The sequence below is a fragment of the Pleurodeles waltl genome, chromosome 6 (genome assembly GCF_031143425.1).
Source record: "Pleurodeles waltl isolate 20211129_DDA chromosome 6, aPleWal1.hap1.20221129, whole genome shotgun sequence".
In the NCBI taxonomy this organism is placed as follows: Eukaryota; Metazoa; Chordata; class Amphibia; order Caudata; family Salamandridae; genus Pleurodeles; species Pleurodeles waltl.
This window is the reverse complement of record NC_090445.1, coordinates 1,055,627,961-1,055,642,097: the sequence shown is the minus strand read 5'-3', so window position 1 is coordinate 1,055,642,097 and position 14,137 is coordinate 1,055,627,961. Positions and strand designations below refer to the sequence as shown.

At 43.4% G+C, this 14,137-nt stretch overlaps 1 protein-coding gene across 1 annotated transcript in view; it reads left to right on the top strand.

Annotated features, from left to right (window-relative positions):
• The window catches only part of ACOT7 (acyl-CoA thioesterase 7), a 1,119,500-nt gene that overhangs the window by 826,390 nt on the left and 278,973 nt on the right, over window positions 1–14,137 (top strand). The gene's annotated exons all lie outside the window — the stretch shown is intronic.

Here is a 14,137-nt window from a genome sequence, read left to right as displayed (position 1 = left end):
AGTTCTTGTCTGCCTTTGCCCTTGGAGACTGGATAGTGGCGTTGGACCTGCAGAATGCCTATTTCCACATACCATCCTGCCAGCCCACTGGGGCTACCTGTGGTGGGACAGGAGCACTCTTAGTCAGCTCTGCTCCCCTTCGGTCTCACCAGAACCTGATGAGCATTCACAAAAGTGATGGTGATGGTGGCAGCACACTTTCAGAGGGCAGGGGTGCCAGCGTTCACCTACCTCAACAACTGGCTGTTGAAGGCAGGCTCCACCTAGGCAGCCGTCAACCACCTCAAGACCATGGCTTACCTCCTGTCATTTTTGGAGTTCTCTATCAAAGTGATGAAGTCCCATTTGACTCCTCAGATGCTTCCCTTCATCGGAGCCTTTTTAGAACTGCTCTGGTTTCATGCCTTTCTCCCGGGAAAGAGAATCCAGGAAATTCAGGCTATGATCCTGATCTTTCAGCCTCGGGTCTGATTCCAGTGAGGTTGACTCTGAGACTGCTGGGACTGAAGGCCTCATGCATCCTGCTGGTCGAGCACATTAGGTGACATAGGTGGGCTCTGCAGTTAGATCTGAAGTCCAAGTGGGCTAAACACCAAGCAGACCTCTCTTCCTTAACCCCCTCAGAGCTGACAGTGGTAACCAATGCGTCACTTCTAGGCTGAGGCTACCACCTGGAAGAAGTGAAGGTCAGAGGCCCCTGGTCTCTGATGGATTCCCGGCTCCATATGAGCTTCCGGACCTGAGGGCCATCCGTTTGACACTGAAAGCCTTCCTGCCATCCAACAAAGGGAGGCTGGTGCAGGTGCCTCCGGACAACACCACCCCCATGTTGTAGTATAGCAAACAGGGTGGGATGGAATCATGGACCATGTCCCTGGAGGCCTTACACCTCTGTACATGCCAGAACCGTCAAGGGATCTTTCTGGTGGTAAACCATCTGGCAGGCTCATCGAATGCCAGCGTGAAATAACACAGCTGTCAGACCCTAGTGTGTCATGAGTGTCCATTACACCTGGTGGTGCCCCAAGGTTTGTTCTGCGAATAGGGAGACTGTTAGCTCAGTATATTCGCCACCACCGAGAACACGCAATGTTAGCACTTCTGCATGTTGGAGTTTCTAAGGTGTCTTCCACTTAAAGATGGGTTCCACCTCGGTGGAACTCAGGACTTCTCTTCACCTTTCCGCTAGTACCACTCTTGCCCAACTTCTCAGAAGATTAGAACAGACTGGGTGCAAGTCATCTAAGTAGTGCTGGACTGGGCACGCAGATTGTGGTATTCAGAACTCTTTTTCTTGAGCATCTGCCCTCTACTTAGGCTGGGAGGATCTGCAATTGCATCAGAAAGCCTGAGTCCTCTACCCTTTCATTCACAATCTCCACCTTCATGCATTGAGATTGAGCAGCACCAGCTGAATTCCTTTGATCTCCTTCCGGAGGTAATTTATGTCATCTTGGCAGCCAGGTGTCCCACCACTGGGACAATTTTGTGGTTTGGTGTTGCGTAAGCCAAATTGACCCCCAATTGTCTGATGTTCTCTTGTTTGTTCTGTCCCTTTCCAAGCAAGACCTTTCTTTGGACATGATAAAGGTAATATTCCGTCCCTTTTAGCCTTCTTGTGATTGCCAGATGAACTTTTGTAGTTTATATCACTGGTTGAGATAGGTCTTTTGAAAGGCTGTAGCATCTGTTTCCCATTTCTCCTTTTGTGATGCCCCAATTGGACTCCAATCCCGTCCTTTCTCAACAAGCTGGTTCTGTGAACTAAGGCACCCTTTCTCCTGAAAGTTGTGATGCCATTCCACTTGTGATGCTGTTCCACGTCGGTCAGACGTTCACCCTGCCAGCATTTCATGCTTCACCTCACCCCTCTAAGGAGGAGGAGAGATTCCATAGCTTGGTCCCCAAAAGAGCATTTAGTTTCTACATTGAATGCACCAAAGACCACCAGGTGGACGATCAATTTTTTGTAAGGTTTGTGGAGTGAAAAAAGGCAAGGCTGTACAGAAGTGTACCACATCACAATGGATCGTGCTGTGCACAATCGAAACATGAGGTGTGAAGCCACCCTATTATTATTTATTATAAATACAGTGAGGTCATAATCATTGCATTTGATGTGTGAGCTCTAGTTTGAATGACTGATACGCAAGAAGTTTAGGGGGTTTTCAATAATGTTCATAACAATAACTGTATTTTTTTTGTGGAAATACATTTTGGAGTTATGGCCAAAGCTAACTACAACTTGATATTACCTCATTTCTTTGCAGATGGAAAGGTGATTGTGTTTTACTGGTGGTTGTGTGGATATATGCGGTAGCGGTGTGGTGGTGAATGACAATGCCTCTGTATCATATTGCAGGCAAGCCCCTGTTTAACATGCCCTTCAGCTTTGTACAGGGGTGGTTGACTGTAGGGTCTGTCCATAGGTTAGGAACTGCACAAACCCATCTTATGACTAACCCCGCTATACCTAGCCTTCACTCAAGTGCAGTCGACCAACCTCCCATACAGTGAACAACCTCGTGTACAGTTAGCAAGTTACATCCAATTCTGGTATCTCAACCTTAATGCTGATCTGTCAGATGGTGAGACGTTAAACAGCTCCGCTTCACTGACACATCGGACACATCTTATAGGGGCTGTGGTTTTAATCAAGAAACACTCATGTTTATGCCCCTTTAAATCCACGTAGACATTATTATCTCCTTCCACTTTTCAGACAATTGAGTAGCAGGGCCTTCAACACCACTGTAGCTGAATGTCTGGAAAGTGACTCAGGGCAATTGACCACAGCATTCCTTAAGTTAATGGCAATTGCCTCAGCATTGCTTAAAATGTTACACCTTGAAAGTAAAGTTTAAAAATGCCATGTTTACTTCATAAAGCACTAGTATGGCAACCTTTCCTCATTTAAAGTCTGGCTAGCCCTATGGTTAATTGGTTTTGGTTCCTCTTGCACTTTAGCTAGGGAGAGGGTCTTTCCTTGTCGGCTCTTAAATGACTTGCACTTTTATATGTACTTATTTTAGCTCACCTGTGACCTTTCGCTGCAGCTGGTATGAATGAGCATTATTTGCTCCTATTTTTTAAAAATATTGTTTAACCTTGTGATAATGTTTATTCTTCCTTGGTCGTGGGATTCTAATTGACTGGTATGGTACAGTCTTTTTAGAATCTTATGTTTTCTATTTTGTAATCTTTGCTATGATTTTAATTAATCATGCAATCAGAATAAACTTTGCAACTTTGTCAATGGTGTCAAGGTTATTAGCAAGTCAAAGTTTTTTTTGTCCTTTAACTCCCCATCCCCTTTATCGTTTGTGCATGAAAGCTGGAATCCCTATACTGACACCTTCCTATACCAACAGAGCACTGTGCACACAAATTCCTGATGGACTGTGTGTGTATTTTTCAAACGGTGCAATAATTATTAGCAAAGGAACACTTTTTGCCCCCTTATCATGTTCCTCTGGAGAGATCTGGAAACTCAGTACATCAGAAGTAATTTTAATGTGTCAAGTCTCTACCAGATTTTTTATAGGTCTATGAAATGGTACCACAATTATTGGACAATCAAGATCAAATTACCCTCCCAGTTTACCTTTGCCCCCCCCATCAGATCCTAATGAAATCAGAAATCCCTGCATTGATCTTAACATTCTTAAACCCTGCAAATTTTCATATAGATTCATTAAGATGTGTCAGATTTCGCAGCAAATTAATACTATTAGACTTCCCTCCTCCCTAATTTTTATGATCTAAAATTATCAAAACTCGTCCAGACATGCTAAGTCACTGCCAAGTGGAGATCTGTGAAACTGTGATAAATATATTAGAACTTATTTTTAACTCCACCTAGACTGAGGATGTCAAATTTCATGCAGATTCATTAAAAAGCACCAAAGTTATGAGCACATGAAAATGTTTATGGGAGCTTTCCTTAAACATAAACCTCCGTGGTAGATCTGAAAGAACCTTGTCATGTCCACAGAATCCTAAACATACTAAACGTCTGCCAAATGTCATGCATATTTGTGAAAAGATGCCACAGTTATTATCAAATGAATAGTCTTTGAGCCCCTTCTAACTATGCTCCCAAAATTCATAAATAACAAGAATTAGCTAAACATGTAAATAGTCTATGAGATTTCGAGCAGATCATTCAAATAGCGCTTAAGTTATAGACACATGAAAAAAAAAGAATTTCAGCTATCAAGATATCTCTAGAACTTATCCCTTTGAAGCCCACCAGAAACTATTTTCAAAACCTAATATCTCATTGTGTGTGGGGGACAAACCTGAAATTCATTCTCACGCTGCTGAACTGCCAATTGTATACCTTTCTCAGCAGGTCACCTTAAAGTGCTGGAGCTCTAGCAAATGTTTTTAAAAAGTTTGCCAACTTCTTTTAGTGTCCAAACAACCCCAGGGGTACACTTCTAAGGTCCCCCGGGTACCCCTCTGGGTACTTTGAGACACTCAGGGTCTCAGGTAGAGTCCACCAGCACAACACATTACAGTCCAAGTTGCAGTTGCCTTTCCAGAAAAAAAACTTTTGCAATTTGTTAGGTCCCTGTAGCCACACAGGAGGGCAGCCAAATGACATTTGAAGTTCTCTCCTTTGTCATGGGTATGGAGGGAGCTCAGGGCTTGTATCAGGTGACAGACAGCAAGTCTAGTCCTCTTCTGTTTCTCTGCAGGTCTGCAAAGTCTTCTGCAAGGGTGCTTTGGGGTGCCACATTTAAGGCTGGCAACACATAGTGAAAGAGTGTAGCTCATGGTCACTCCTTAACCAATGGTGTACAAGTTCCTGGGGGAACCCTCCAATTATTTTGAGTAGTTTCTGTTTATTTTACCATAAACAGTCCCAACATGTCATGTGCCAGAGCAATTCCAAGATGCCTGGAGTATTAACCCACACTAAACTTGGGCACTGTAGGCTGAGGTGTAGAGGAGCAGAATCCACCAGGATCCACCCAGGACTAACACTAAAATGCAGTTTTAAGTGGCCCCTGTACCCACAACAAGCCAGGAGACAAAGGTCTAGTAAAACAAAAGCAGGGTGCATCAGCCTAAAACAGGCAATACCCAGGAAATGTCCTGGCATCCTGTTTGCCTCTTTCAAGTGTGCCAGAATATTACATGCGACTCAAAAAAACCTGTTAGGTAGGATTTAACATTGTGGCGCTAACAGGATGGCAGGCCCACCCTTCTGCTGAGCTCAAAGGCTCCAACCCTGCCCATTCAGGTTGACCTGTCAATCACAATGCCCTATTGTAAAGCTCCTGGGGAGAATTTCACACCCTATCCACACCACATTCAGGCCTAGTATAGTCTAGGAGTTGCTGGAGTGTAATGTGAAGAAGCCACCAGAAACTGTAGACAGGGAAAAGATAACTTTTTAAAAGGCAACTTTCCTTAATATTTATTAAAACTTTGACTTCACCATTAAATAGGATTTTTTTGTAACTTAAAAATAGTTGTTTAATTATTTTTCTTGTTCGTCTCAGTCCCAGTATACAATATTAGAATTTTAATCTGTATTCTGATTTTCTGCATAGGACAACTTGATGTGATATAGTGAGAATAGCTTTCATGGCCTTGTCATGTTAGGGGCATGGTACATGTCCCGTTTTTAAATACCATGCACCCTACTTTGTGGGCAACAAGGTCCAAATTGCGGTGACTTACCAATATTTTAAATGGAGATTTTTGTACCTGTCAAAAAGAGTCATTTTCACAGGTCACACTGCAGGTTTAAGGTTTGAATACATTTTTATTAACCTTTTGACATTGTGTTCAAACATCTGTAAAGCATAAGAAGTAGACTTAGCTGTCACAAGCATGAACAATAAAAAAATCCCTAATAACACCCCACGCCATACCCAGGAGCCATGTGCTCTACCTCCCCCCACCCCCTGCACAAAACACCATTTCAATTGTGTAGTAGTCCTCTTAGAGGTCGGTGGCAGTCAAACTGGTCATGGTGATTTTGACAGACTACAGTGTAATAGTCCTCAAACTTGGAGGAGTCAAAGAGTCCCAGTTCCCGGAGGTTCTTCGGGCACTACAGCTCCCTGAAATCCTTACTGAAATAGTTTAAGAGGCGTCCCCATTGTCTAGTGAAGGTTTTCTTCTCTATACTAAGAATCTATCACAGACGCACAATTTACTTATGCTCAGACGGTTGGGCTGGCTGACCCCAAAGGGTTCAAATTTCTTTTTTTTTAACAACAGGAGGAGGTCAGATATTAATTTATGCAGGGAACCCAACAATGGATAGGCCTCCGGTGCTAAATAACCCAACGAAATCGCCTCCGTGTACCGAAGGAGATCAGAGCCCTTCATACGTTCTACAGTAGAGAGGACCAAAGTCCAGAACAGTTGGTTCTTGGGGCAAGACCGGAGGGTGTGTGTTAAAGTACCCTCCTCCCCACATTCTCTCTAGCAGAGAGAACAATGACCTCTCTTCATTTTAGCTAGACGAATCGGAGTATAATGCCACTGATATAGCATCTTATGAATGGTTTCCTGCTCACCTTAATGTGAGGCATAGTTGGTTGCCTACGTTAGGATTTCTGCCCACTACCTTTGGTCCTGTGTAATACCCAAATACCTCTTCCGGGCTTGCCGATAAGGATGCTTAGGAGGGCGTGGACCAGGATTGAGCACGACATATATAATAGAAATGGTATGCTTATCATCTGGTCAATGGAGGAGATACTTTTAAAAAGAGATGAGGGCTCTCATTCCTGCTTTTTTGATGCTAGGGTTTAACAGTCATTAGTGTAACTGTAGGTAACAGTATCTCTCAGACTCTTGGAGGTGGAATTCTTCCTTCAACTGTTCAAACGACCTGAGGGAACAGTGTGAGTATATTTCCCGTAGTATCTTATACCCTCCTTCCAACCACTTGTTGCATCAGGTTCTAGTCAGACCCAGAGTAAAGTTGTGGTTGCCCCAAAGAGGCCTAAAGAGGGAAGGAAAGGTTGTAAGACCTCACCTGATCCCCACCCTGTCCCAGATCTCCAAAGTCACCCTTGTGATGGGGAAGACATAGAGTGATTCGTCTCTCAGACCCAGGGAATTTCCAATAAGGGTCCCTCTGCCATAGTGTGGTTGATCATACACCAACCCTTTTCCTTTTCTCAGTGGGTCCAGTGAATAAGATTACAAAAATGGCCGCCACATAATAGTAGGTCAAATTTGAAACCCCCATGCCCCACACCCATGGGCATAATGAACTCTGTCATTGACTGATCCTCTCTGCCCTGCCTCCCCATATAAAAGTGCCACTCATCAATTGTAGATCAGCAATGTATTCCTTTGGTATTAGAAGAGGCAATGTCTAAAAAGGATGGAGCACTTTTTTAAAGATCATCATTTTGTATGTATCAATTTTCCCCAGAAGCGAGAGGGATCTATGTTCCCAACTATTAATTTTGCAGCGAACAATACGTTTAATACACTGGAGGTTTAAAGCTTTAGTATTAGTCAGTGCGTGAGCCACAGCCAGGCCCAAGTACTTAATGTGGATTGTTGCCTATCAAAGAAAAGTGAGGGCCTGTGACTGCTACACTACTTACTGTGGGAAAAATATATTAAACATTTCTGACTTGGTGATGTTAATCTTGAATCCTGAAACGTCTTGGTTGCACTGTAGTTCCTGCAGCGCTACAGGAACAGTTAAGTACAGGAGGATATCATCAGAAAGCATAGTAATTTTAAGCTCCTGTTGCCAGAAACTGATTCTCTTAATTTGGGGATTACTCCAGATATTCTGCTCCATGGGTTTCATTGTGAGGACAAAAAGGGGAAGGGAGAGTGGGCACCCCTGTTGCCTGCCTGTTTGTATATGCATCCATTTGGAAAAGAAACATTTGACACAGATTCCAGCTCGTGGGGCCTTGTTGCCGGCTACGAGCCAGGACATGAATGTGGGACCCACCCCACCACATTAAACAAATCAGCCATAAACGCCCAGTCCATGCAGTAAAATGCTTTCTCAGCATTTAATGTGACCATGTCCAAATTTTTAGTGGCTGTGGTGCCAATATGAAGGAGTTGAAGAGCATTTTTAGTATTATTGCTTGACTGGCGTGAGGAACGAAACCCGACTGATCCGGGTGTATTACATTTTTCACAATAGGTTGCAATCTTAAGGATGCAGTCTTACAGCCTGATTTACATCTTGGCAGAGGGGAATACTCCATCACAAACGGTACAGATATCCCACCTGCTGTATTACAATCTCATAATATCCTATGGAGATCATAATACTGCGTCCAGGATATCCGTCACATTTGTGATGGAGTAATCCATCCGCCAAGATCCAATTCAGGCCCTTAGTGAGGATTTTGATATCAGTGATAAGAAGGGAGATAGGTCGATACGACCTGCATTCTGTGGGGTTTTTATTGGGTTTAAGAATCAGGGCAGTAATAGAGTCATTCATAGGGGCATGACCTGACTGCACTCAAGTATCCTTTTAAATACTTTAATAAGGATTGGCAACAAATTGGGGCCAAAGCATTTATAGAAGGCTTCTGTGAAGCTATCAGAGTCAGGCATCCTGGAGGGTTGCAACTTAGATAGCTGTTAAAGTTTCCTCTTTTTCAAGCAGCCGCCCAGGGTCATCCACTTTGAAGGGCTTAATATGGGTAACAGCTTCCACCAGGTATCTCAATCGCTCCTGCTCGTCGTTACTTTGCTTCATGTAGTGCTGGGTATAATAATTAGGAAAGCAGGCTGCCTTTTTCCAGTCACCAGTGCATGTACTGGACCTCTGTAATGGTAGTTCTGGCTCAAGGAGCCCGCAGAAGATTGGCCAGCATCCTGCCCGATTTTTTGCCATAGTCATAGTATTTATTACCAAGCTCTGCAAGGAGATACAGAGATTTGTCGGCCTTGAGGGTCCTAAGTTGGCCCCTAACTGCCAAATGTTTCTCCGTACTTTAGGGCAGTGGCTTTGCTTATGTTCCTTTGCATGTGTCTCTTAGGTCTGCACCCAGTTTAAGATGAAGTGCCTCCTGGAGTTTACAGAGGCATGAGGCCTCAACTATGAGCAGACCGTGGAGGACCTCCTTCAAGGCATCCCAGAGGGTTGATGCATTAACTTCCCCAGTACCATTATGAAGGGGGTAAGTCTTTGATACCCTCAGAAAGTCGTCTCAGTTCCTCCAGGTTCTGACAGGTCTGGGTCCCATAGTGCCTATATCCGTCAACTTGCATGAGACTCGGCTGTGATCAGTGTGATAGGGTGCAGGATGGAGTTTGTCAGGGCTGAGTGAAGGCGTTTATCTACAAGTATATAATCAAGTGTAGAGTACATCTTGTTAGCGCCTGAATAAAATGAATAATTTCACGTGAGAGGATTATGGTTTCTTCATGCACCTACCAACACCAGGTCCTATAATTGTGTCTTGCCCACCACTGACAATGCAGCCAAGCCTCCTCTCTGCATGTGGTCAGCATCAAGGGTAGGGTTCATAAATAAATGTATGTCACCATCAATGATTAGAGGCATGCTAGACCAGTGCAAAAGGATGTGTATGGTCTCTGTGAGAAAGGGTTCTTGTCTCTGTGGCTATGAACTGAGGCTGTCGCAAGTGGCTGGCCACGAAGCGTGCCTCAACTTGCCACCCACTGACCCTCATTATCTAGAAGTGGCTCCTCCACTACCATAGGACAATGGCGGTGGATTGAAATACCCACCCTGCTAATTCCTTACGACCTGAGGAAAGGTATTGTCCCACATTTAGGGCAGGAGTGATCTAGCTTTAATAGGTGGGTTTCCTGCAATAGCACTCAATATGCTTGGAGACTGAAGAGTTCACAAGATGGAGCACCGCTTGATAGCTTTGGCCTGTTGCAAGATTATTTTAGTATCATTTTATGGGAATGTTATTTTAGCCATAGGCCTGCAGCTTGTGCCCTTTACCATAGAAAATAATTTATTATTTGATCAGACGCTTCACCTTCTCATGATGTTTTAGTTCTTTTATCTGTTGTTCACTCTGCTTAGGAATTGTTTTCATTTCTTAGCATGACATCTTCATTCTGTGCTTGCTCATGCCCTACACAATAATGTTGTTTGTACAAAGTAGAACATCATATTTCCCGTCATTTAATGGAAACATATATGTTTTTTTATTAGGGCAGTTTTCTTAGGACAAACAATGTTTTTTATAAAACACCTCTTTCTGCCTTATACATTATAGGAAAATTCCAGCTAATTGCAGCTGTCTGCTGAGACTAAACATCTTTTCTACCTACATGGTAGAAGACTCTTGGTAGACAACCACTCTCTTCGCTACAACCATATTCAGGTATGGGGGATGGTGTCTTCCCTGGGGTCCTGAAGGGCAGATTAGGGCTAACACTGCTATGCTCTAGTATAAAACCTTAGTGGTGTAGGTAGGAATTCGGACACTTAGCATTGTGGCACTATGATTGAACATTTCTTATGTTTCACCTTCTTTGTCACTTCTCTCTATTATCATGTTTCATTATCCTTATTATTACAATACAAACTTTTTAAAATCTAGAATGCAATTGATTCAATAAAATTCATTGAACCAATTCCTGCTTCTTTTTGTCTTTTTGTGTGTGTGACAAATGTAACTGAGAGAAAAGGGTGAGATCTGTTTCACCACAATCCCCCTGAGAAATCAGAATGTCATGCAGACAGCTGCCACAAATCACCACTGCTCTTGGGTACTAGTGAGGTACTGATAGCTGGCCGGAAGGGTTAGGCCAACAGTTGTCACACTGTGTGGGATTGGACTCAGTTCCACACAATCCAGTGGTTCTGCCTCCTGAATTCAGCAGTCTCATTGTTATAATGACAGTCAACAGGACATGGCACAGCCAACGTTTGGTCAAGCACTGAATTACGGATCTCCTTTGTCTCACTACATGCTAAGGGCACCCTAATATTATATACACAGAGACGTCTGTGGTATTGAGGATTTCCTCCTCAGCTGGAGAGTTAGCACCTATGACTGTAGGTTGTTCAAGCTTGAGCCTTAAAAGGATTAATGCCCAGTCGGTGTCCTTATCTCTGAACAAGTGCATTCAACATGGTGGATCCACAACGGGTGGTAATTGCAATAACTATGAAGTTCCCCCTCAGTAATCATTTATTAAATAATGGCCTCACAGCCCGGGGGGATGCTGTTACATTTGTGGTTGAGGCACATCCAGCTTATATTCTTGGGTTAATTTTCCAGCAGTTGATGGGAACAGCAATACATTATATCATAATACACATGCTAATGCACCTGCACAATACAGAATATACGCATACATAGAAATACCTTTATTATTTCAAGACCACCAAAACTGGCATGATGGCACCCTCTCACCTACAACACTTCATGTTAGGTTAGGTCCTTTGAGCAATGAAGATCCTACCTAGTCACAATTGCCCACATACACACCACATCCTGATATAGGCACCTTGGTGGAAGCTGCGGTTCACCGCTTATACATAGAGCTCCTAGTACAATTTGTAATCCACATATTAAATACTAACCCAGCACAGGCTGCTACAGCACAACCGCATGCAGTCACACCAGGTATTAACCCTGCAATGGTGAATTTCATTATGTGTAAGGTACCCGCAAAATGTGAAGAAATTCTCTTTGGTTAGCTCAAAAAATAAACGAGATGGAAGCAGTGTTTCCCTGTATGGGACCCCAAGATAAACACAGAATTCTCACTATGTGCTTGCCCTTTGGAATGGTTCTCTCGGTGGATAACTGCACCATCTGGGGCATGGTATTTGCCGCATTCTACACTGCCACACACGGTACACCAACACTTGCCAATCTTCTGAAAGTGTTCAAACAAATTCAAGATGAATACGGGGCTGCCCCGGCCCTGGATTTGAGGATGAAATTAATGGGAAATTTTGCTTCAGTGTCCTCAATAATATTAAATAACCTCAAAGGGAAAGCAGTAGCCCTGGCAGTGCCCATGCGGCTCAAGGATGTTTCTTCACAGGATCAAGAATGTGAGCTGCCTAAAATATTACCAAAACCTATTCAAATATAGGTGGAGATAGTTTGGGAGCCAGACCTAAGGAACCACAAGTACAAGGTAAATCCAATAAGGAAAAATGCTGGGATCAACAAAAACAAACATCTTAAAAAGAAGATGGAGAATCTCCACATTCGAAGACCCCTGAGAAATGCTGTAACTGAAGAAGTAGGGATAATATAAAAACTCCTGATAGATATCAATATATTGACACATGCCAAATTTGTTCCTTTCAGGACTCACCGGATAAACATAGTGAGAGAGGTGAGTGATTAGAATAAGGAACAGAGTATGTGAAACAGAAAATAGATTCACAAGGCTCATCAGAAGTTTCAATTAAAACAGAAGAGAAAATCCCAACCCCAATTCAAAAAGAAAAAGGTGGCAGCTATTTCTGCAAGAAATACCACACAACATGAGAGTTTTATTGAAGAACAGGAACTGGGCATTGGCTCTGCTAGACAGTGCAGCAGAGGTCACAATAATTTGCCTGAATCTTCAAGAGCATCTGGAGGTGAAAGCAACTGACGACTTTTTAGAAGTCGAAACTGCGGTCATGCGCAGCTCCCCTTCCAATAGGGCGTATAAAATAAAAATACAATTAGAGGGAGACATTGAGCGCTTGATTGATATTATATTCTGGCATTTACTAAATTTTATTGGCTGCCAGAATTTGTCTGTGATGTCCCACCGGGGAAAAGCATTCTTTCTCATCCCTGTTTTCTGTAGAGTTAAAAGAGGCTTACGCATTTGATTGGGCATTGGCACAAGCCCCCACGCTGTATTGCATTCATGTGGGTTGGGATAAAGATTCTCCCTACCACTTAATACTAATTAGGTCCCAACCACAGCCTTAACATCCCGTTAAGCATGAGGCTTAAGCACCTATCTAAGACGGGTGGCCCGCATTTTTCTGGGATTTGTCAAATTTCCCTACAAATTCAATTTTAAGAAAACAAAAATTGCCTTAAACATTGTAAGTAAGGAGGTGGAGCATATTAGATGACATTGGTAAGTTACTGGGGCACAACTAGTGCCGTGGGTGATTTGGATGGCCAGCAGAGTAGTGGTCGGAGGCAGAAGGACAAATCCTAGTTTCCCCATAACAAATCTAAACAAGAATACAAAACAAAACAAGAACATCAGTCTAGTTAGAGCAGGTAGTGCTAAAACGGAAACACTCTCAATTTGGTTCCTGAACGACATATGTAGTCCAATATGCAAGAAAGGATTGAACCTAGAGGGGAAGAAAGCCTTTGTCAACACCAGTACAGGACATCACCCATCCGCCCCAGCAATGCCTGCTTTCACTGCTCAACATATCGTAGTCTGCTAGGAGCCCCGAGGCACCCCACCTCATAGCTTGAATATCGTGAGGGTCTGAAGCCAGGATCAATTAGAAGCCAACTCAGGATCTGCAATAGAAGTCAGTGAGGATTATGGGCTTGGCATGGATATACCGCTACCTTTGTGCACATGTTCAAGGGATGACTGCCTTTATACAAGAATTTCCTCTCTTTTGGGGTGCCCTCCTTGTCCCCTTCCACGCACTTGTCAATTCAGGACTCCTCTGTTAGAGTGGTTCCCCCGGAGCATCTGTGTCAGGCTCTGGACAGGGGATATTCAGGGGATATTCAATATTGAGCATGCTTCTCCCAGGGACTTGAGGGAGCCTTGAGCCTATGAACCTTGTTGATATGCAGGAACTTGGTGACTTGGTTAAATGATACTCTCTTCATCAGTGTGATAGGAGACAGGTCCTGAAATATTTGGAGATTGTCACTATTGTACCTTTTTGGGTCACCACGCCTTGCAGCCTCCAGGAACGAATCTTTATCTTCGAAGCAGTGAAAGCACCCTAAGATATCTAGAGATCATTTTGAGTGTGCGCTCTGAGGTCTGCACCCGTGCGCCCTGTCGATGTTTTGGAGGACTAGCCCATGATCATTGGGGAGAGAGTCTGCCAGATCGTGGATAAACACTTTCATGTCTGTGCCCTCCTTGCCCAGGGACATCCCTGAATTTGAAGGTTGTATTGAGGAGACCGTTTTTTAATGTTTTAATGCTTCTCTTTAGTATAATCAATTGGTCA